The sequence below is a fragment of the Anomalospiza imberbis genome, chromosome 9 (genome assembly GCF_031753505.1).
Source record: "Anomalospiza imberbis isolate Cuckoo-Finch-1a 21T00152 chromosome 9, ASM3175350v1, whole genome shotgun sequence".
NCBI lineage: Eukaryota > Metazoa > Chordata > Aves > Passeriformes > Viduidae > Anomalospiza > Anomalospiza imberbis.
The window spans coordinates 28,409,442-28,431,641 of record NC_089689.1 but is presented as its reverse complement, the minus strand read 5'-3'; the positions used below and the strand labels follow the sequence as shown (position 1 = coordinate 28,431,641).

Sequence of the window (22,200 nt, the reverse complement as noted above, 5' to 3'; positions counted from 1 at the left end):
GGTGTGGGCTCGTGTCTGTGTCCTTGTGATCCTCCAGCTTCACTGAAATCACCCTCCACCACCTTGGAGGAGTTGTAAATGCTGCATCACCGTGTGGTGAAGCAGGGCTGGGCTCAGTCCAGTTAGAAGACCCTGACTGTGGATAGTGAGAGCTGCCAACAGCACATTTTGCAGATGCCTGCTGGCTCTGGAGCCCTTCCCCAGCCCCAAAGGTGTCAAACAGCCCAAATATTACCAACCCTTGCAGCGTGATGTAAAAAACCATCTGCATACAACAGCTTTGGAGGAGGCCTGATGGCATGGGATTGGGAGCTGGGTGGAAGGGGCTTGATTCTGCCACTTGATTTATTGGCTGGTCATATTAATTTGCTTTGTTGTGAGGGAGGATCATTATGTCGCCAGGTGTTTAATTCCAATTGGACAGTGAATCTAGCTAATTGCCAGGGCAGGCACCCAGAGCTTGGGAACAACCTTTCATGAAAACAAAACAAAAACTTAATGTACAAAACAACACAAAACGTTTTAAAAAGAAAACCTCTTCAACTATTGAGTGGGGAGGAATGGGAAAAGAATTTAGGGCAGAATGGGGTTGTGGACCCAGCAGCACAGCCTGGAGCAGAGCTTTGGCCCTCAGAGCACCAGTAGGACTCGTCTCAGGGCTGTGTCCAGACAGGATACTCATCTCTGCTTCCCAAGAGAGGAGTTCAGTAATTCCCCTGGCAGGGAGGGGAGTGAAGCAGAGACAGAAACAACTGGAGGGATGGGATGGGATGGGATGGGATGGGATGGGATGGGATGGGATGACTACTCAGTTCCTGCTGCCCAGCCAGCAGCAGCCCAAGCCCTGTGTCCCTCAGGACTGGGATGACAGGATCCCAGATTTTGTCATCAGCTCATCCAACCCACCTTCTGCCTGGCTTTGTTTAACATCTCCTCTTCATCCACCTGTTCTTCCCAGGTGAGCAGTGTGGGGTGGGAACAACTTCTGATGGCCATCACAAGAAGAATTTGCATTACCTGCATCACCCACCTGGGTACCTGATCGTTCCTTCATTTGGAGACCCTTGTGACAGAACTTGGAGTTCTATTTATTTTTACTGTTATTCTCACAGGTTATAGGAAGTGCCTTTTTCCCTCCCATGTTGTTAATACAATTGTTAAAATGTGGAAGGCTGCTGGGCACATTGGAGGGATATGTCCTCAGTCTCTTAGTAAGAGATAACTGTCCTCCAGGTTTTTAGCAACAATGCCATAAATTATTACCCCAACATAGAATCTAATTGCACAGTTAAATACATCATTTACAAGGCTTTTAGCATGCCCTTCTAAATTCTCCACTTTTTCATCTAATCTCTGTAGGCCCTTTTTACATTTACAGAGGCCTGTATGGGTTTCATTCCTGTTAAACATGTCAGTAAATCACAGCAGGAAAAAACCCTGACACATTTCCCTAGGAATTTTCTCTGCTGCCTGAGCTCCCAGCCCTGTGGCTTCCCGTTCAATAGGTCAGCCCAGACCCCATTTGTCATTACTCTTTAATTACTGTGGAACCTCTAATCCAGGCCACAAATTCTTCCCTGCTCATACTTCTTTTTACTTCAGAATGCGTATCTAATAGCAACCAAGGACTTTTCCTATTTTCTCACTTGGAATCTGTTTTGGGAGCTTGGAATTGCTATCTAACTGAATCAGTAACATCTGTGACTTCGGGGCAGCTTGAGTGGGAATAGTTAGAGGGTTAGACAGATTTCCTGCATTTTAGGGCTCCTTTCCTCTGAAGAGGCTGCTTTGGGACAATTCAATTCCATTTCATGCCACTTCTTCCCTTTTTCTTCCCATTTACTTTTTGTTTAACCCTGTCTCTGCTTCCTCTTTCTTCCTCTCCCTCATCCCTCCAAGTTGTTTAGGTTTTTCAGAAGTTAAAATTATTTTAAAGAACCTCGCCAACATTTTGAAAAGTTTCAGTTTCAAACACATGAAAAGGAAAAGTCAGAAGGGATTCCTAGAACTGTACTGCAGCTTGCAGGTATGGCTTTGATTTTCCTTTTGGCAGGCTTTTGCCATTCCCTCTTTCATTGCCCTTCCAAGAATCACTGCTGGGTGCCTAAAGACCTGTATGCTTCTTACACTTGGCAGGAGTAGATAACAGGAATGCTACAGTTTGGGCTTTGAAAGATTAAAAGCAACATTTATTCCTTACAGTACTTTCAAACTTCCTCAAGTTAATTTAAAAGACATTTTTGAGGATGCTTAACTACTAATACTGGATTTTTCTAAATTTTTATTTTTTAAATTTTGCACATGCCATACCTGTTATTTAAACCAAATAAGAAGTGGATTAAAGTCAGTGCAATTCTTTAAAGTGCATTAACTGCTTTGAGCAGTCTTTGGAAGGGGTACCCTATGCCTCTGGGACTGGTCTCTTTACGATATCTTTGTAAAAGTTCTGGCAAGGAATGACCACAGTTTGTGAGTGAATTTCTATTTCTCAGAAACTTTTTGCTTCTGGTAACCAACCTCATTGCTAGTCAAGAATACAACACAAGTGTCCCTTCCCGGCCTGGTAGAGCAGGGATAAATTATTCATACAACTAATGAGGATTTTGAATTTCCAGGCAAACTGTGATGGCATTTTTAAAGGCTTGCATCACTTCAGCAACATTTTCCCCACACCTGAATGCTTCAGGCACTCAGGTGTTTTAATCACCAAGGCAGAGCTTTGCCCCTTTCTCCTCCTCCAAGTGCTTTGTTCCACACAGGAGTCCTGTGGCTATTTTGTCTGTTTGTCTGCATGAGGATTTTCTGTGCTAATAAACGTGAAGGGAAAGGGGAATCCGAGAGGGCTGAATTAATTATCAAAAGGGATCACATAACTTGCCTTTTATTAATTTTGAAATGACAAGACACAGGTGCACTTTAAGTGATGTTTCGGTGGATGTCAGCATTTAAGGTCCCTTCATTTTTTTTTCCTTCCTATGGATTATACTTTAGCTGGAGCATATCAGAAAAAAATATATCAGAATAAGGAATCTCCTGCTAAAGTAAAGAGTTCCGTGATGTGAAAGGGCTGATTATGTTTATATTACGTGTTCTCCTGTGAAAGAACCAAGCCCCCCAGCTAGTAGAGGAAGAAAGGTCACTGAAACATGAAGAATAACTGACTCAGTGTCTTAATTCTGAAGGAAATGAGCCCTTTGGAGATGAGAGGGGCTTTCTGGTCTACTTCAGGGCAAGGCATGCAACTATGAAAATAAGCTTTTCCTGTTATGTTGAAGACTAAAGCAGAAAATCAGAAAGACTGGAGATTTGAAGTAAAAAAATATTTACATTGGTTTTTTTTAACCTATAAATGCTCCACATGTGATTGGCAAAACTGTATCATTCTCCCAGATTATCATCTGCAGCATCCTTGAGAAGAATTTGAGAAAGAAAGATTAACAATAAGTTAATTCTTTCTCACGTGTGGCAGCCAGACTTCCATGTCTGGGCTGGAAAAAGCCTTCCCATTGCTAGCCAGCCTGGTGGCATGGGGTCCTGAGATTCTCACATCTCCTTCTGCACCCACCTCACGTGAACATTTGAATGTGGAGGAGGTGATAGAAGCACCACTGTCCAAAAAGCCCTGTACAGGAGTTTTGGTATGTGTGTATTGCACTTCAAATGAGGACCTGAGCCTGGATTTGAGCCCTAACTCACCTTCAGTCCACTCTTTGTGGAGCTGAGCTTGCAGGGGCTTTTGCTGACCATGAGAATTAGAAACTTGCACCACTGCTAGTCCCTGCCCCGTGGACTGTCATGGATGGGATGGCCTAGGATATCTTCTGTCCTGCTTGCCCTCACAGGTGTGTCCCAAGAGCACAAAATCCTTCCCATATATGTCACCACAAGGGACAGTGTGACCTGTGAGCAGCTGGAAGGGAGGGATGCTTGCAGAACACTGTGAATTTCTACTGCTGAAGTACAGATGGCAAATCGAATTTGGCTCTGAACAGCTAAAAATGGTCTTAAACTTAGCTTGTTCCCTTCCTTGGCATCATAGTGGACAGAGTCTTTGTGGTCATGGATAAGGACTAGGAGTGCATTGTCAGTTTTTACCACAGATTGTGTTGGAGAAGGCACCGATGGCTCTTGGAAGCTGCCAAGGATTTAGAAATGTGCTGAGAAATTGAAATCCTCATTTAAACTGCAACAGCATCATGAAGCATGAGCTCTATAAATCTTTACAGATTATTGGTCACCTAAATAGATAGACTTGAGAGTTTTGGTGCTTGTGCCAAGTCATCCAGTCACTCTTGGGCAAGAGTCTTGCTATGAAAAAAGTCAAATGGAGCAACTACAGCTACTCCCACTGTAGCAGTAGGCACAGCACACACTGACTGCAACTCTTACAACAAAAGTGACCATTTTGGAAAAGCAAATCACCCTGGAAGTTGATCAGAAATGCAACAGAGGATAGTTTTTAATGGCTTTAGGGGAAATATTAAGATTTATTCCTGTAAAGACTTACTCAGCATGTTGCACAAACTCCTCTTAGCACGCTAATAAGTCAATGTGTTACTGAATGCTTTGCCATTATAATTACAGCCACATGTTGTCCTTTTTACAAATAGGTCTGGCTTAATTGCATCATTTTTCAGCAGGATTTATGTGGTCCTGCTTAATCTAAAAGTAGTACATGCACAAATGAAGTGCAAACTATTTTCCATCACTGAACTGTGAAATGTTTTCCAGAATAGAGATATACAAACATGTTCCTAAAAAGATGCAATAAACAGTCAGGCAACTTTTTGATTTGTGTGTGAGTCTGCACCTATGCAAGTTTGTTGAAAGTGAGGGAAAATATACTAAAATGTACATTAACTACAAAATGACAAAAAAGTCAGCTAAATGGTCTAAATCAAGTGGTCTTTTTTGATTATCACTGGTAAAACAATAGATGGGGAAATCATAAATCTATCTTGATACTGCTAGCTCTCAGCATTTATTAAATACAGTTAGAGCTAAAGTGTTTTATATATTACATCAACCTATCACATGTAAATATATCACATTTATATGATGCTCTATAGGCCAAGATTGTGTTGGCCTAAATTCTAAGTTACTTTCACTAATATTCCATATTGCCTACGTAGCTTTGAGGGCCTAAGGATATGTATAGGGCATAGCAGGGATAAGAGTTTGGAGTACCTGAACCTAGGCTAGATATCACACTTGCCATCCCTAAATACTGATTGGAACTTTGGAACATGCATGATTTCCAGGAGTGTTAGAACTTAGACATTAAAATATAAATGCATGGCCAAATCCCAACTAGACGCAAAAGCCTTATGCAGGAAGTAGATGAAATCCTCTTTCAGTTTGTATCTCATAGGGAAAAGTAACTTTGACTTCAGCAGAGTGGAGATCTTGCCATCCAGAATGGAGATTTACTTCCTGCTGTGAGGAAGTCTGCTGAATTTTATTAAGTAAATCAGAAAGCCAAGAGAGATTCTGATATTGCTTAAGCACTAATGCAGAAGTCCTAAATTTTGTTCTTCCTCTAAACATGGCAGCTTCTCTTTCGATTTATTGACAGATGAGTGTAGTTTTTGAGAGCTACTCAGTTTTGTGGGAAACATGGTTTGGGTAGAAAGTAAGAGAAAGGCTGTATTACTACAACTACTTGAATATTAAAAATAGCCCTTGGTTTAAATTTTATTTAAACCATTTTAAAAATGGTTCCTCATTTTTACTCCTTTAAAGAATTTGTCCTTGTGTGTTTCAATGGGCCCAAATTACAAAGACTTACTTAAATCAGGGCATCTAATGACCTGTAGAATGTGCTTGCAGCCATGAGAAATGCTCATGGCAATGGGTAGGAACGGGTTAACACACTTCCAAACAGTAGCTTGCAGGTCATTGCCACTGCTCTCTGCCTCATCACGTCACCACAGTAATTCACACTCTGAAACCTTAAGGCTATAGCTGCAAACGTGCTGCAAACAGAAGCTTCTGAGCTGTCTCTGAAATAAGGCTGATCCTGAATGAGCAGAGTGATCCTTGGTGCTCCTTGCCATCCACAAGACACCTGTCTGGTTCTGTGCTTGGCTTAAAGTGAGGATTCTGGTGTGCATTATCCCAAAGCTAAGAGATCTGCTAAACCAATAGAGGATGTCTGGATTCATAATTCCTGGCAGCCCTTTAATCCAGATCCTTGGAGGTAACAACAGAGATGTGCCCAAAACGGGGCCCCTGTCTTTCCAGTGGTTCATGACTGTACTGGTGTTTGAACCGGGGCACCAACCCTGACATCCTCCCTGCTGCCTACAGCACATTCACAGCTTCTGCTCTTCCTAAAAATGTTTCTTTTGTAAATTAATGGCAAAGGCTCGGGCTGAGGGATTTGCTACCATTTGTAAATCAGGAGTTGGCCACTTGCCTGCTATGTCTCACATAGACTTTTCGAAAAGCACTTTTATGAAAGCATTTACGCACCAATAGTTTTGCTTGGTAAGAGCAAAGTGCGATGCAGGAGTAGGATGCAGGTGTTACAATCACATTTGGAAAAATTATACATGAAAAAGGAGGTACTGAGGAATTTTAGAGAACGCTTTCCTAAGGAGATGTGACATCCTCCATGGATGTGGCACCACTCTCTATGAGCTAGGCTTGCCCTTTCTGGTGCAAAGGAGATTTGAACCACTTTGGTTTCTTGTGCAGGACACGTGAGTCTTGCATAGAGCAGGAAACTACCCTTGGAGTTAGGTCTTCCAAAATAATGGTCCACTACACAAAAGCAAGGGAAGAAGAGTGCTCTGCCATCTGCTAAGGAAAGAATTTAAGGTTCTGTAAGGTTACTGTAATTTAAGGTTCTATAAGGTTCTGTAACTTTTGGTTACTGCCACAACTGAAAAAGCATTTTTGGTGCTGAGTGTACAGTTTTGAACACCTTCAGGTAAACAGCTTCTTCCTGCTCTGATGTTATTGTAGAGTATTTCTCAGGAGTATGTTCCTCACCTGTCTGAGTGCCAGGGGAGCCATCTCCATCTGCTGAACACTCCTCAGGTGAACTACTGACCTCCACCCATGCAACACCTGTGAGCTTCTCAGGCGTGGCCACCAGGCCATTGAGGGACAATGAGCGAGATGCACCTACAACAGCTTGAAGGAAACTGGGTGGCTTTTTTATAGACTTTAAAATGAAATAGGAATAAAAACTCCTTCTTACAGAGGTAAAGCTGGAAGCAATTCCAAGCCTTTCCTGAGCAGAAAGGCTGCTCCTGACTGTTACTCCCAGAAACGAGCACTGTCATCCGCTGAACACTTCAACCACACTAAAGGAGGCACCTGGACGCAGAAGATCGAAGCTCTGCTCAGTTTTCTCAAGTTGGATATTCTGGTATTTCTGGTGCATCCTGCATATGTAGAAGCAGCAAAATTTGTCTTGGGGAACAGAGGCATCAGCTCAGAGAGGGGACAGATGGTGAACGTTACGGAGACCAAACTACGGCTCCAACTTCCCTGAGAGAGCGGGTCCTGCAAGGTAGGAAAAGTGGTTTTAAATGAGACAGTGACACAGAAAGTTGGAATATGAATGGCTCAGGTAGGGTACTGTTCTGATGCTGAGAGGGAAGAGGTGCTCTGAGGACAGTGCCTTGAGCATGAAAAACTGGGGTGGGGGAAGATGCTGTCAGAGGAGCTGGTGCAGAGATCATCACCTGCTTTGAAGACTTAATTAGTCACTTTAAACAAAAGTGTGCTGTTGGTTTAGGTGAATTCCATGCTTTTCACAGGGAAAGTTTTCTCCCACCCCACCCTGCTACAGATGTCATTCCCTGAATTGAGAGCTCATAAACCTTTTAGAAAACTTCTGTTTGATATTTAGGCTTTATTATTGTACATCAAGATGGTTTTATTTGCCATGTTATTGTTCCTAGTGTAATTGCTCTTGCAATTAGAAAAGATAATTGATTAAATAATAGCTACAATTTTGAGTTTATTGTGTTTTAAAATATCTACATTTATATTTTTCCTTCACATTTTGCAATTACATTTAAAAAAACCCCATAAACCAGCAGCATGTTTCTATACCAACTCCTGCAGGCTGTCTGTAGGATGTCTGGGCTGAGGACGAGCTTGAAAAGGATACGTATATGCTCCTGGAATATAAATTAATCCCTAACTTCTTCAAGTCAAATTCATTATATCCTTTTTTTATCTTTTCAGAACAAGGGAAGATATCAGTCAAATTGTCACAAATAAGCCCCAAACTGTTGTGAAAGAGCAACTGATTTCCTAAATTAATCTGTAAGGTACGTTTTCAGATTTCAGAACCCTCTCCTTAACCTCGGTTCCACAAATAGCTTTATGCTGAGATGAAGTGTAGACAAACACACAATAGAACTTTCTAAGCAGAACTGCTGAGAGGTGTGTGCTATATCCTCTCATAGCAACCATAGGCCCAGCTCAGCTTTGGAGGCTGAATGGATCCAATGCCATGGTTTCCATGGTTGCACAGGGTTTCATGTACCCAATAATATTAATATTCCAGTCCTTCATAGAATAACTAGTGCAAAGACAAATTTTTCCTCTTTATTTCCTATCTTAAATTATTGCTGTCTTAATGACTGAATGAAGTTATAACATGAAAGTTATTCTACTAAAGCTTAAAATGTTGTTGAGATTGTCTTAGCATGGGCTCAAGCCTGCAGTACTTATGTAAGCAAAATTTCAGGTGCCTCCTGAGACAACATTGTTGGATTTGGCTGGTAAAATAATGATGTTTTTTTCTCTTTACCTGTTTGTTAGTACCATTTATCTTAACAAAAATTTTGATTGCCACTAAGTTAATAATACTGACAATGGCTGACCAGTTTTTGGAAGAAAACAGTGCAAGTCTGAGAACTTAGAGGTGAGAACTCAGTTGTGATAATGTGACTTAAATTTTAAGGGAGTGCCCTCTTTTGTGCTTCAATACTGAGTTGGAGGTGATCATTGTCCTTGCCTTTTTTGCCACCTAGGGTTTTCCAAAGCTCACCCCTGTTGGAAGTTGTCCACCACCTCATTTTTTATGTCCATCTGAAAAATCTCAGTTGTTAATTAAGAGCTGTGGTAACTCTTATGAGAAGATCACTTCAGAACTACACCTCAGACAAGAAAACTTCTTGACAAATATTGATCTCCTTGGGTAGCTCCAGCTTACTGGGACTTCCCTACAACTTAAAACCCCAAGAGCTTGGGGTGAATGACTCCTTTCAAAGTGACAATAACTTGCAGGTGCTGTCCCAGTTCTGGGACAGGCCATGGCTGAATGAGGGGTTGAGTCATGGGGAAAACTTGCTGTGGGCATCATGGAGCTATTTGATTTGCAGGAGAAAGAAATGTTCTGGCAATCCTTTTTTGATGTTTCAAAGCTCAGTGGGATATCCAGCCCTACTAGAGCATGAGGTGTAAGTATCTAAGTACCACTGAACAAAAGATGCTGAGGTCTGAAGAGAGCTCTTCAGAAACAGAAGAGAAAGCTCCCAGAAATTGTGCAAATGAGTGCAACTTTGATATTTATAATGGTTATTTGCTGCTGAGGTGTAATCAGTGCTGACTTCTGGCCTCTGCTCTTCAACTGAAAGTCTGAGAGAGCGCGTAAAGCTCTCTAAACCTTCCAGTGATTTATCTGAAGTGTTTATTATCTGGCTCCCAGATGTGTATCAAAGTATGGTTTACAAAGAAGAGCTCCATGTGCAAAAAGATTACATTTTTAGCTTGTGTAAACTGCTGTTTCCCCACCAAAGCCAACCAAGTTGCTGTGTGATGTCCCCCAGCAAAGGATCTGCTCTCCACCCAATGCTTAGTTATTGTTCTTGGCTGTGTCCAGGAATATTTCAGAGTGTGCTGGAGCTGGGCTCTGAATGCCTTCATTCACTGTATAAATGATCAAAGGAGAGGCTTCTTGATCTTGTGTGTAATAAATCCTCTGCTTTCAGGTCTGCTGAACTGGAGACTATCATAGAAATACTTGTTCCTCATGTACAGACCAGGAAGCTGGAGCCAAATATTCCTCCTGTTGGACAAATGCCTCTGGAATTCCACGAATTGCTTGGCACATCTGACAGAGCAGGCAGAAGAATGCCAGCCTTAGTTTCCTGTACAGTTTGCCTGCATGGAGCATGGCTTTGGAGGCACTGCACCCTGCTTCAGGTCAAGTAGTGGCAGGGGAGAAGGGGCATCTACCTGAATATCTGAAAAAATGCAGCTAGAAGGAAAGATTTGAAAACAGTGTTGGGATAATCTTATTTTTGTACTTCAAAGCATTTGTTGTAGAAGAACTGCCTAGATTTTTAACAAAGATTTATCTTAGCTTGCAACTCATCTAGCTTTGTTTTGCATCTTGAAGGTGTCTTTACAAATTAGTGGTAAAAGAAAAGAAAAACTGATATGGAAGAGTTGAATGGATCTTGAAAGAAAATAAAGTTGTGGCCTTCTGGTACCTGGACTCCTAATAACTTTCTGTGGTCTTGTAATGAATCTTGTCAGTATCTTGTCAGTGTCCTGTCAGTGCCTTGCCATTAATAAATGATATAGGAAGGAAATAGTGGTTTATCACAACCCCTGTCCATTTTTAGCTAAAAACATGCCTGTGATTGCCTATCTGAATTGAATTAATTTTATTTATAAAAAGTAGACAAGGGGTAGCTTGCTAATGCGGCTTTTTGCCTAGTTGGGACTTGATCAGAAGTAGCTATGGCCACAATTACACACAGAGTCACTTTTGTGAATTTGAAACCCTATATGTTTTTTCCCATGTGGAGAGTGTATGCATCATTCCCATGCAGAATTCCAGTTGTCCAGATTAAAGAGCACAAACTGGATTTTTGAAATTTTCCAGGGCTTATCATCCATGCCATGCCTTCCTACACTTAGCTGATGTAACTAATAAAAAACAAGTGCCAAAATCTGGGAAATCCATTACTGGATTGCTCTGTGCATCTATGCTAACCTGTGCATCACCTTTCTCTGTGTAGTTGTTCAAGAGTCTACTGGAGAATCTTGCCCTTTCAAATGGGAATTTTGCCAGCTGCATTAACTGGGACAAGATTATTGACTGTCTGAGGCAAAGCTTAGAAGGTAATTGTTGTGTTTAACTGTTAATTCTCTAGCATTATCCCAGTAACTTGTTGATGCATCCAAGAGTTGCTTGATGTCTATATATACAGAAACCCATCTGTGTGCACTCACCTGCCTTGGGGCATTCCCTCACCCTTGCTAATGTGAGTGCAAAGATTCACTGGGCTTTTTAATCATAAACAGAAAACGTTTGGACTTATGTCCTGATAAAGGGAGATATTACAAACACAATGTGAAGCTGCCTTTGTGTCTATGTTCATCTCAGAAGCTCAGCAGCTCACCCTCGCACACTGGTGGCCATGGCTCAAGATGCTGAAGATGCAGAAACAGCAAAGGGAAAAAGTAACGTTGCACATTGCTAACCCCCTGCTACAGGGGTGGCTCACCCATCTGGAGGGCTGTGCACAGCCCACAGCATCCCTCACTCGGCAGGATCGCTGTGATCTGAGAATTGGTACCTGCCACCCGATGTGTCTCCTGCTGCGAGACAGGTCTATGAAGTAATGGAGCCTGGCTGTCTGCAGTCAGCACTGCTGTACTACATCCAAAGCAAGCTTGCCAGTCAGCAAATGCTGCATTAATCTTTCAGGGAGTGTTTGTTTTGCTTGTTTTGCTAGGCTGAGTTTCAAGCAACTGATAATGTGCTCATGAGCAGTTCTCCTGTTGCAGCCCATTTTTCAAAAGGAAGTGTGAAGGCCAAAGCTCCCAAGGTTGGGTAGAACATGGGTTGGAAGGGTTATATATGGTCTTGCTTCACTGTGTGAGCTCACAGTGCTCTTGAGTGCATGTTAATACACCTGCAGGTACATTTGGGACAGTGGAGTTGTGGCTCTTTGAAGTCTGATGAGTGTTTTAGAAATACACCTTGGACTTGGTTCTTCTCTGTTAGTGCTAATTCTGCTTGTGGAGTTATCTCACTGCTGATGAGATGTACTTTTGTTTGCTGAGCAATAGCCAAAGCTTCTGACTGCTGAAGGAGAAACTCTGAAGGCTTCTGAGGGTTAGATAAGACAAATATTTTACAGGTCACAGGGTTTTAAGTGTTGAAATGCCTGGAATTTCAGGAGGTAGATGACAGTGTGCCTGGCTTGTTCCCACTTTTCCCTGCTGTGTTGCTGCTCTGTCCAGCTGCAGCACTGAAGTTACAGCTCTCACTTAAAGTCCCATCCTTCCAAGTCTTTTTGCATTTAGCTCCTCTAAGCAAAAAGGAATTTAGACACACAAATAAATTTCAGGATGTGGAAAACTCAAGTCTGGAGACTCTTGTATGTGCAGATTCTTTTCTGGACTTTTTTTGGTGATTTTTATTTTAAGATACTCAGTGCTCTTTGATGACTTGCAAAATAAAAATCTTGCAGCATTTTCACAAGTGAAGAGAATTTTAGCTCCCAGAGTGAGAACAGAAGGATGCACTGTGATCTTGAGGTCTTTTAGCCTGCTTACATAGTCTGAAAAATGTGGCTGGGCAGTGAGTCTGTTACAAAATGACAATTTTTACGGTGTTGGGATAAGACAAATCCTGTGGATATTTCAAGTGCACATACTTCTCCTACAAACTTTTGCTGAGAATCAGTGTTTTACATAAAATCTATTCTGTGAAGAGTACTCCAAAGGTAGTGCTACAAACAACAGTACTTTTTAAAGTGTATTTTTGATCAATATATATAACCTCTGCTTAAATTTTAAGTGGGAATATACTTCAAGAAGGTTTTGGCTGGAGAAATAAGGGTAATAATTAGGTGATTTTCTCGTTTCTGCCTTTTAGTTTGTGAAAATTTTCCTCACTTTTACTGTTACCCTAATCTTGTACCTTTTCCTGCTCACAATAAGGGGGATTAAAAAGGCAGAAATAAAAAAAAAAAAAAAAAAAAAATGTGTTTTTAAATACACCAGTTGGAGAGCTGTTTGTACACATTTTCATGTTTCTTTCTGGTTTTGGATTAAGTTTCTACTCCAAAGTTCCAATTTCCTGGTTAACATATTGTTCTGGAAGGACCCCGGGCTCATGCAGACCTGGCACACGGCAGGCATGCTGGCTCAGGGGGGAAAGCTGTTGCTTTTCCTTGCCTTCTGCAGACACAAGCGCTGTGAGAATTCCCTTGGTACAGGAAAGTGTTGTGGTATTACACTCAACATTTATTGGATAGTTCCTCCAGGCTCAAATAAACATTATAAAACCTTCCTTCCCCAAATGAATGCCTTAAAGTAGATGCAAGAGAGAATATGGCATCTTGGATTTTGCTGTGTGGCTCTTTGTGAAGAGCAATGCAAATGCTTATTATCAGCCTTCAGTTTTATATGCACGTGTATCACAGGGCTGGGCTGTGGAGTAGGATACACAGGACAAGAGGGAACGGCCTCCAGTTGTGCCAGGGGAGAGTTTAGATTGGATATTGGCAAACATTTCTTCACAGAAAAAGTGGTTAAACATTGGAACAGGCTCCCCAGGGAAGCGGTGGGGTCACCATCCAAAAGTGGAAGTGCTCAAAAAGCGAGAGAAAATTCATAGCAATTCATGGTATGGTTTAGCTGACAAGGTGGTACTTGGCTGACAGCTGGACTTGATGACCTTGGAGTATTTTCCAGCCTTAGTGATTCTGTAATTCTCTGATCCTCCACAGACTGCTGCTCATGATTACCTGAATGCTGTCCAGCTCCTGGTGGTGGAAGGTCCCCAGCACGGATGGGTCACAGTGTGAGGTGCTGTGTCAGATCTGGGTTCAACTACGGGATGCAATGCAACACCTACAGAATATAAGCACATTTTATCTTGTTAAACCTACCCCCATCATCTGCCTCGTCAAGGTTACACTTTTTTGCATGTGTCTCAGAAAAATTAATAGAAATTCTTCTGAAAGAAACATAAGATTTTCACATCTTTTGGAACTTCTGCAGTGAGAGTCTGCAGAGTTCAGGCTTGTTACTAAGAACAGCCCAATGTATATTTGAGGGTGAAAAAATAATCATGTCACTTCTTTGGAACGTGATCTAAAGTTCACTGAAGTGAATGAAAAGGCTCCTGTTGGTTTTAAGTGGATCCAGCCTTTACACGGGGAACAGAAGACGTGTGTCTCATCTGCTTAAATTTGAAAATGTTATTGGTAATTTGTGTTGATAGAAAGAGCACATGGTAACTTTCTTTCTGCATTTATATAACAGGAGGCAAAAGCCTCGAGTTTGAAAACATTGAGGATGCAGTTGCCTATTTCCAGCACGATGAGAGAGACACAGCCAAGGATTGGGCTGTTTTAAGAATATTTGATGGAAGGCAAAGCATTAGGCACTGGTTTCCCCTCAGGCAATGGTGTCCCATTGTCATCCCACCAACAGATGACAACCTGATGAGCAATGTCAACTTTAAGCTTGCAAAAGGGAAGGTAGTTCTTCCTAAAACACCTACATTGATGTTTTATTTGTGGGATTAATTCAAGTGATTATTATATTCTTACTGAAACAACTGAGCCGAGTGCTGGAGGTTATCAAGGAATCCACTGCAGATGGGCAAAGTAGGTGCTGCAGCCAGGGGAGGTCCCCTGGTACTGCTTGGTGATGGAGTGAGTAGTGTTGAGCTGGCAGTGCTGGGCTCATGGTTGGACTTGAAGACTTTTTCCAGCTGCAATGATCCTGTGATTCAATGACAAATGTTTGGGAGTGCAGGACTGAGCTGTCCACACAGCTGAAAATTAATAACTGCTATTGGTCCCCTGGTGTGATGGATGGGGTTATCTGGGGCTTGAATTAATACAGGAGTAAAAGGAGAAAAGAAAAACAGCAGACGAGTGCCTAAAAGGATCTGTGCTGGATCTTGTATTTTTAAGATATCCCTGTGTCAATGTGCTTGCAAAGCAATCTCTTCTACAGCCTTGTCTACCATCACCATTTTGAAGAAGTCTTTTCCTGACTCACTTCAATTAATTTTATCTGATAGTCAAGAACTGCCTAGTCTTTGATGCTCATGTAAGTATGGCTTTTTTTTTTTTAAATGACATATCATTCAAAATATTTGAAAGCCTTGCAGAGAAATATTGCATAATAGGAAATTGTGCAGGAATGAGAAGGCTGAAGCTGTTCATCTGTAATAACACAATGCTTCTGTTTTACACAAATGACTTGATTAAAATCAAGACTTGCTCTGGATTTTCACCAATATTAAAACAGGTGAAAGCAAAAGCAAAAAGACCAATTGAATTTTTATTTTTCTTCTTTTTTTTTCCTTTAGGTATGCTGTTTCAATTCATTCCTTGCAACACTTTAACAAATATAGAAAATTAATAGAAATGTCAAGATACTGGAAAAAAACAATGCTTGAAAGAGAATTTTTATGAACTGATGATCTGAGAGCTGAGCTGGTACCAGTAGAATGGGATCAGTCTGGATTTCCCCATTTTTCGGCCATTTTTTAGACTGCTCCCTTGTGTTACACGAGCCAGAGTGAGCCTGGAACTACACGCAACTCGTTGTCAAAGAAACTTGCACTATCACAAGGCGTCAGCTCTGCTCTCCAGAGACCAAATCTCCAGACAATCAACTTATGTGTGCTGTTAATGCTTTGTTTCTCTCACTTCTCCCATGTATATGAAACTGTCAAGCTGAATTACACTTTATAAGGTGATAGGGAAAAGATCTAACATTTCTTCTTCCCTTTTACAAATTTTTACAGTGTGTGTAAGCTAATTTTTGCAGCCTAAAAGCCAACCAAACAAAAAAACAAGTCCTGCTGCTTCAGACCTGACATCTTTCAGGTAAACAAGAAAAGCTTTTGACATAATTTGCAAGTATTATTACTATATTTTTTTTAAAGCTCTGCTTTCATAAAAAGGTGGTGGGAGAGGCATGAGAACAAATTATGCTTATTGGAATCTAAATTTTTAAGTTAAAATACAACAAATAAGCATAAAAGTAGAAAAAGGGCAGAAGCCTAGCATCACCTTCTCAATCCTATTTCTGACTATAGAAGACAGTGCAGCCTCACTGCAGAGAACAATATTACACATCAGTGCAGAGATTGGAGAATTCCTCCATGATTCTTGAAAAAAAGGACCAAAATCAGTAAATTTCTTAGTGTTTCACTGAAATCTGTCCAGTGAGGACTCCAGCGCTTTCCAGCAACGTGAGTCACTTTCTTTTTTGATAATGGACAAGCCTTGTATTTCAAGGACCTGCACAAGCCCCTGGGTTCCCGGTGGCAAACAGCAGGAGCTGTGTTCACTCCTGTTACTCAACAGAGTAAGATCTTGGCAGTTTCTGTGCCAAACCAGTCAAACGCCATCTCTGATTTCACTCAATAAAAAATGAAAATGGTGAGCTGTACCCACTGCTGGTGTTTCTGCTCCTTGCCAGCACTTTGACACATCTGGCAGGAAAGTTCACTCAATTAAGTGTTTTCTACCTTTCCATCTTTTCATGGCATTGCTTGAAAAATCTAGGTTTGGCAATTCCTTTGCTGAATAATAAGCCCTGAAGATTCTTCCACACATTTATTGCCTGATTTCTTCCTATAGTTTTCAAATGTATTTGTATTATACCATTGTGTAAGCAAGCCCTTGCTAAGGTCAGAGCATAAAGCTTATTCAAGGTGCCTGCATTCCCTGAAAGGATCCAGGCAAGCATTTTCTCCACAAATGCAAATTATTAATCAAATTTATTCCATCTGGGGTTTGTCTGTGTGCATGTATTCTTTGTTAAGTGTTCTAGCAAACTAACTACTAAAATACCAGCTAGGTTAAGGGGATCAGCAAAATTCCTGCCAGTATTAAATGAATATTTGTGGAGGGTGGATTTTGAGTGTGCTGTGTAAAGCTTAAAATGCTCAAGGCTATATTCTTCAGCTAAATGGTAAAACTCTGCCCTAAGACCAATCTGCCCAGAACAGTGGTAAAGCAGAAAAGAAGCTAGAGTTACTTGTAGTGAAGAAAATACAACCATAGGAAAGGATTATTTGAGAAATTAAAACAAGCAGTTGAATTCTGGGAGTCGTTCAAGAGGCTTCACTGTTTCCAACAGCAAATTGTCTATGAAGAGAAATAAAACAACCTATTCTTTTGTTTTCCAAGCACCTTCAGTAACTTGTACGATTTGTGTCAGACTCCAAGTAGAAAATTATCACCAATTATATTCCAAAGAATAGCAATAAAAGCTTGGTGAGAGGAAAACAATACTGAAGCTTCATCAGTCAGCTCAGAAGTTTTCATTTCTATGTTTTTTTCTGAAGGATATTTTTAAAACTCTGAGCCCGTTTTCTCTTCTTTAGAAATACTGCATCGTCTTGTTCTTGTTTTTCTCAAAATCACATTTTAGCTCTGTGCCTCTAGCTATTAACCCTGTGGATTTATTTCAGATAGAAGAAAGATTGATTCCAGAAATCCACGAGCCTCAAAAACCACCACAATAGGGTAATACTCCACTTATCCCCTATTTCTGATGGCACAGAGGAAAGCATCTCTGTCCTCTCTTGCAAAGAAGGCACAGCAGCTTCACTTCTAACTCAACAGTCTTAGATAGACAGGTACCCTTGCTTTTCTTGTATTTTTTGTCCATCTCTCACACCAAGTGACAGGATTGCTCCTATTCCAACAGCACAGGCACACCTGCTGAGCACCACAGAACCCCTTCCAGGCCCAAACTGAGGGCAGGTGCACTGGTGGAATGGTTGGTCCTTGTATGGTCCTTCCTGGATGCAGCAAAGGAAAACCCTGCTTCATGCTCCCATGAGGATCTGAAAGTTTTTATAGTTAATTAACCTCCTCTCTCCAGTTTCATTGATCTGCACGGACTTGTCAAGGTGGAAGGAGTTTTGTTTGCGGGCTTTTAGAATAAGTTAGTTTGAGTTCTTCCTGTAAAATTCTCCTTAGCTGGTTACTACCCAGAGTTTCAAAAATGGACCCTCTGCTTTGGGATCTGGGGGAAGTGAAGCTCATATCTTATCCATAACTGTGTAATGGTGTCTGAAAATTCATATTTTTCTTTTAATGGTTTAAAAAGGAGACTTGTGGTTTTGCAAGGACAAATCCTAACAGGGCAGAGGGAAGGAAATGGAGGGAGCAGAGTTCAGGGAAGACTGTGACATAAGCTTTGCCTTCTGTTACCTGCAGGCACATTTAAACCAGCTGCTGCTGTATTAAAGAGGGGGTTTCTTTAACATCTAAGATATATGCACAAAAATATGATATATTTATTCTGAAAATTTAACTGAGTATTTAGAAATAGCACCCTCAGCTTTAGATCCTTCTCAAAGGCAGGAATGACCAGAACATTTCTCTTGCCATTTCAGCAGGTGAGAGCCCAGTGCTAAGGGTCCAGCACAGCCATTCCTCCTCAGACAGGTGAGCAATTCCCAAGGTTTGACATCCTGCCCCCCAGAAGCTTTGGCCATGGGACACACCCTTAGGTCTGTGCTGTCTCCACACCCTGATGTGCATGCCAGTGATGAAGCCACTTCTCTTGCCCACCTCCACCTGGCAGAATAAAGCTGAGGGACCAGGTCCCCATGAGAGGCGTTAACAAAACATCAGTGAAACCAGTGGGACTGGTGGTGCTAAATCCAGAGCCCAGAGCAATACTTCAAGTGAGAGAAGCCAACATGATCAATTGAGATAGTGGGCAATGCTGGACCTCAGCTCTTCCCTTGCTCCCCTCCCCTCATATTTATAGGTTTCTAATTTCCGCTGGATAATGAATATCACTTTTCATTATAATTATGTTAAAAGGTACCAGCGTGATGATTCAGAAACCCTTGAAGATATAGTCATATTTTCAGCAACAGATGGATTTAACACTGCAGATGGAGTGTTAAGAGTGCAGGTAATAACAAACTCAGCAATGTACTGTACTGAAATATAATTGGAAAGTATTAATCATATATTGGTTACTTCAGCTTCACTAAGTAGATGTTTAATTTTCATCAATCTTTTTACCAGATTCCCGGAAAGATTTCTGTGCAGACAGAGTGTGGCTTTAGGTGAAGCGATTGCCCAAATTATTAATGACTGAAGCCTTGATCTTGCAGGCATGTGCCCATGGCTTACCCAGGCATGCAGAATAAAAGTCATTTGTGTTAATAAGGCTGTCAGAGGGGCCCCCATTCATATGGCCCAAGTTTCAGCTGGTGACCAGTCAGTGGTAAAGCCCAGACCCTTCCCTTCATGGGGGCTGCTGGAAATCTGCCAGCAGGAATGGCTGCCTGCAGGATTAGGGGCAGAACACAGCAATTTGAAAAGCTCCACTTATAGAAGTGAACCATCAGTCTAAGCCTTTGCAGGATTGGGAGTTAGAATGTAGACATTCTACAGGAGGAGGGGGGTGCCATTCCTCATTATTTTCTTTAAGTACAGACTATTTGGAATTATCTGCATGCAGAGAAATGTCTGCTGTTATTACCATAAACCCAGTCAGTTTGCTGGGATTTTTTAATGCACTTCTTCAGTGAGGTTGTATTTGAAGCCTGGATTATTCAGGGCAGTTTTTGCTCTGAGCAGACCATGCAGGACCAGAGTAATCAGTGATGCCTGGTTGCATGCCATGACTCTGATTCTTTAATTAATGCCATTTATAACTAGGATATTATTTGCAGGATCACAAAGTGGTCCCTGCTCCAGTGTGCCACCTGGGGACTCAGGGAATGGGGAGTGTGGTAGGGCACAATTCCAGCTCATGCAAAAATCTATTTTAGACCAGGAATATAAAATAGAGTTTTGGTGACAACAGAAACATTATTCTTTTAAATATGTTTTTTTTGTGGATGTTTTATGTTCACATTCTTTTCTGTGAATTCAGGCATTAGATGAGGCTGTAACTCCACTGATTCCCTTATGAGGTTTTCTTTCCATGGTGGGAGTGCACAGCCATGGTGTTCCATGATGACCATGGATGGCCAGATGGACTGTTGTAAACAACAACATAAGCATTCAACACCTAAGTTTTAAGTCCCACAAAATACTTTGCTCAAATATTGCAGTCTTTTGCTGAACTATTTAGTTTTTTAGCTATCCATGAACCCTGAAAATGTAATGAAAAACTGGAATTCTCTCTGGAAAATTGACTCTCACTTGACAATACAGTATCTTCATCTTGGCTGATAAGAAAAAAAAAAGATTGGGCAATAAAATTCAACATGACTGGAAATAAAATTGAGCATGACTAGAAACCACAGGTGAGCATGTTTAATGATGTGAAATGAGTATGCTGTCTACTTCCTGACAGGCTTTTGTACTCCACAGAGATACAAACAGGTACTGATCGATTGACCATGGTAATCAAATAAAGCTGTGAGTATAAATGGCTCTAAATATGGTGTCTCCTTAGGGCTACCAGTCGAGATGAGTGGTTTGTAACTCAGGTCCCACACTGCTCTGGTGGGGAGAGGGGAGCTTGTTGCTAGACTGTAAAGATAAGTAGTATTTCTGTTTAATTTTCACTTACACCTTGAAATAAACCCTTCCCTTCCCTTCCCTTCCCTTCCCTTCCCTTCCCTTCCCTTCCCTTCCCTTCCCTTCCCGTGCTGTCCATATTCCACGGGCGAGCAGTGAGCCCCATGGCTGCAGCAGGGAGGGCAGGCAGGGATGGGTGTGTGCAGGGAGGATCAGCCAGGATCACCCCGAGCATCTCCGTGCACTGGAAGCTGAAGGTGTCGCACGGAGCTGACGAATGCGGCTCCCCAGGCACTGGCTCGAGGGGTGACACAAAGGACATGAGTCATGGTGCCTCCATTTTCCAATCTGGAAATATTTCTCCCGTGTGCAAACTGGTAGGATGGAATTTTCATCTTACTGGCAATGTTTGAACCCTCCTTCTCTGTTTTTTTTGGTTTTTTTTTTTTTCCTTCCTTGCTTTTGAGAATTAATTGAATTAAAAATTACTTAAATTGTCAGGTGTCTCAGTTTTGATTTAAATAGTGTCTTTTAAACTTGTTCTGCATTTGTAGCACAGAGTAGGATTGCTTGAGAAAGGTTCCGTCTCAGTTTTTACCAGCAGGACAGCACATTTGGTAACCATTAGTGAGAAACAGGTGGGTAAAGCATTGCATTTACACATAATAATAGAACTTAATACATATTAAGAAGCGCTCTAGGTCTGTAGAAAAGACACTGGTAAGACAAAAGATTCCCTTTAATAAATCATCTCATACTTTGCTCCAAAATGCTCAAACTCCAGTTCAACCAAAGAGCATTAAGCAAAGGGTTGCAATTTAAATCACTGGTATCTGTGAAAGCTGGAGAGCCTCTTCCTTCCCCATTTTCATCAGGACTTCTACATGTCCCTGTCTGCCCTGCATCATCTCAGAATTTGCTGCTTAGTCTTTCCAGTTAAAGTGATTATGTTTTTAATTTGTGATTCATGACAGTGCGCTTTGGATGAAAATTGTAATTCAGGGAAAATCACGAACACATGTTTTATGAAGGCATTTTATTTGCTAGCTCAAACTGTGTGAAGTTTGCTGGATGAATCAGAAAATAAAGGTAAATATCTTGTTTTTCAAAACTTGATAAATTATTAAGAAAGGAAAAATGCCCTGAGTTAATCAATCTGATGTTTTTTCCACCATTTGTCCCTGGAGGATTTAGATGTAGTGGATCGTGCTTTAGTGCTGGTCTGCTCTCATCATTTGCAAGAGAGAAAATAAACATTCCTGTGTCTCAACTCCTCATCAGTGTCTGAACTTGAATGAATCAGCTATTGAGCTGAAGGAAATGAAATATAAATTGACATGAAGAAAATGTTCTCCCTGCAGCTGCAGAAGCAGCTATGGTTGTCAAAAGCTGACTTTTATCCCTTCAAAGACCAGTATTTTGGGTCACATCATCCTATTCAATAACTGGTCTTTCTATAAAAGTTTAGCCTAAAGTTACTGCTTTAATACTATTTTAAAAAATTTATTACAGTAAATTCAATGAAAGATCGTCTTAAGCTCAGTTGTGACTTTTGGCACCCATTTAGAATGGAAAATCAGAACACAAGCTACTCTTTTTAAATGCTAATCCTGTTTCTTCCTTGATCATTACTACGAACACTACAAAGCATTTAGTAGTCTCACAGTAATTTAAAAATATAATACGTATTATTAAAGTCTGAGACTTTTAACTCATGAGTTTGTGTTGCAGAAGT

General features: G+C 41.2%; 2 long non-coding RNA genes across 4 annotated transcripts; both read left to right on the top strand.

Annotated features, from left to right (window-relative positions):
* The first annotated feature begins 7,067 nt into the window (after positions 1-7,067).
* LOC137478823 (uncharacterized) lies at positions 7,068-13,857 on the top strand. 2 transcript variants are annotated; one of them, XR_011001827.1, is made up of 5 exons: positions 7,068-7,522; positions 8,206-8,291; positions 9,960-10,173; positions 10,998-11,100; positions 13,722-13,857. It is a non-coding gene; the product is annotated as an uncharacterized lncRNA (long non-coding RNA). The 2 variants fall into 2 exon arrangements; XR_011001828.1 differs by lacking the exons at positions 10,998-11,100; positions 13,722-13,857 and having other exon boundaries at positions 9,960-10,478.
* Positions 13,858-15,017: 1,160 nt separating this feature from the next.
* On the top strand, positions 15,018-20,525 carry LOC137478822 (uncharacterized). 2 transcript variants are annotated; one of them, XR_011001826.1, is made up of 5 exons: positions 15,018-15,842; positions 17,438-17,605; positions 18,371-18,422; positions 18,807-18,900; positions 19,934-20,525. It is a non-coding gene; the product is annotated as an uncharacterized lncRNA (long non-coding RNA). The 2 variants fall into 2 exon arrangements; XR_011001825.1 differs by having other exon boundaries at positions 18,371-18,900.
* Positions 20,526-22,200: the final 1,675 nt, after the last annotated feature.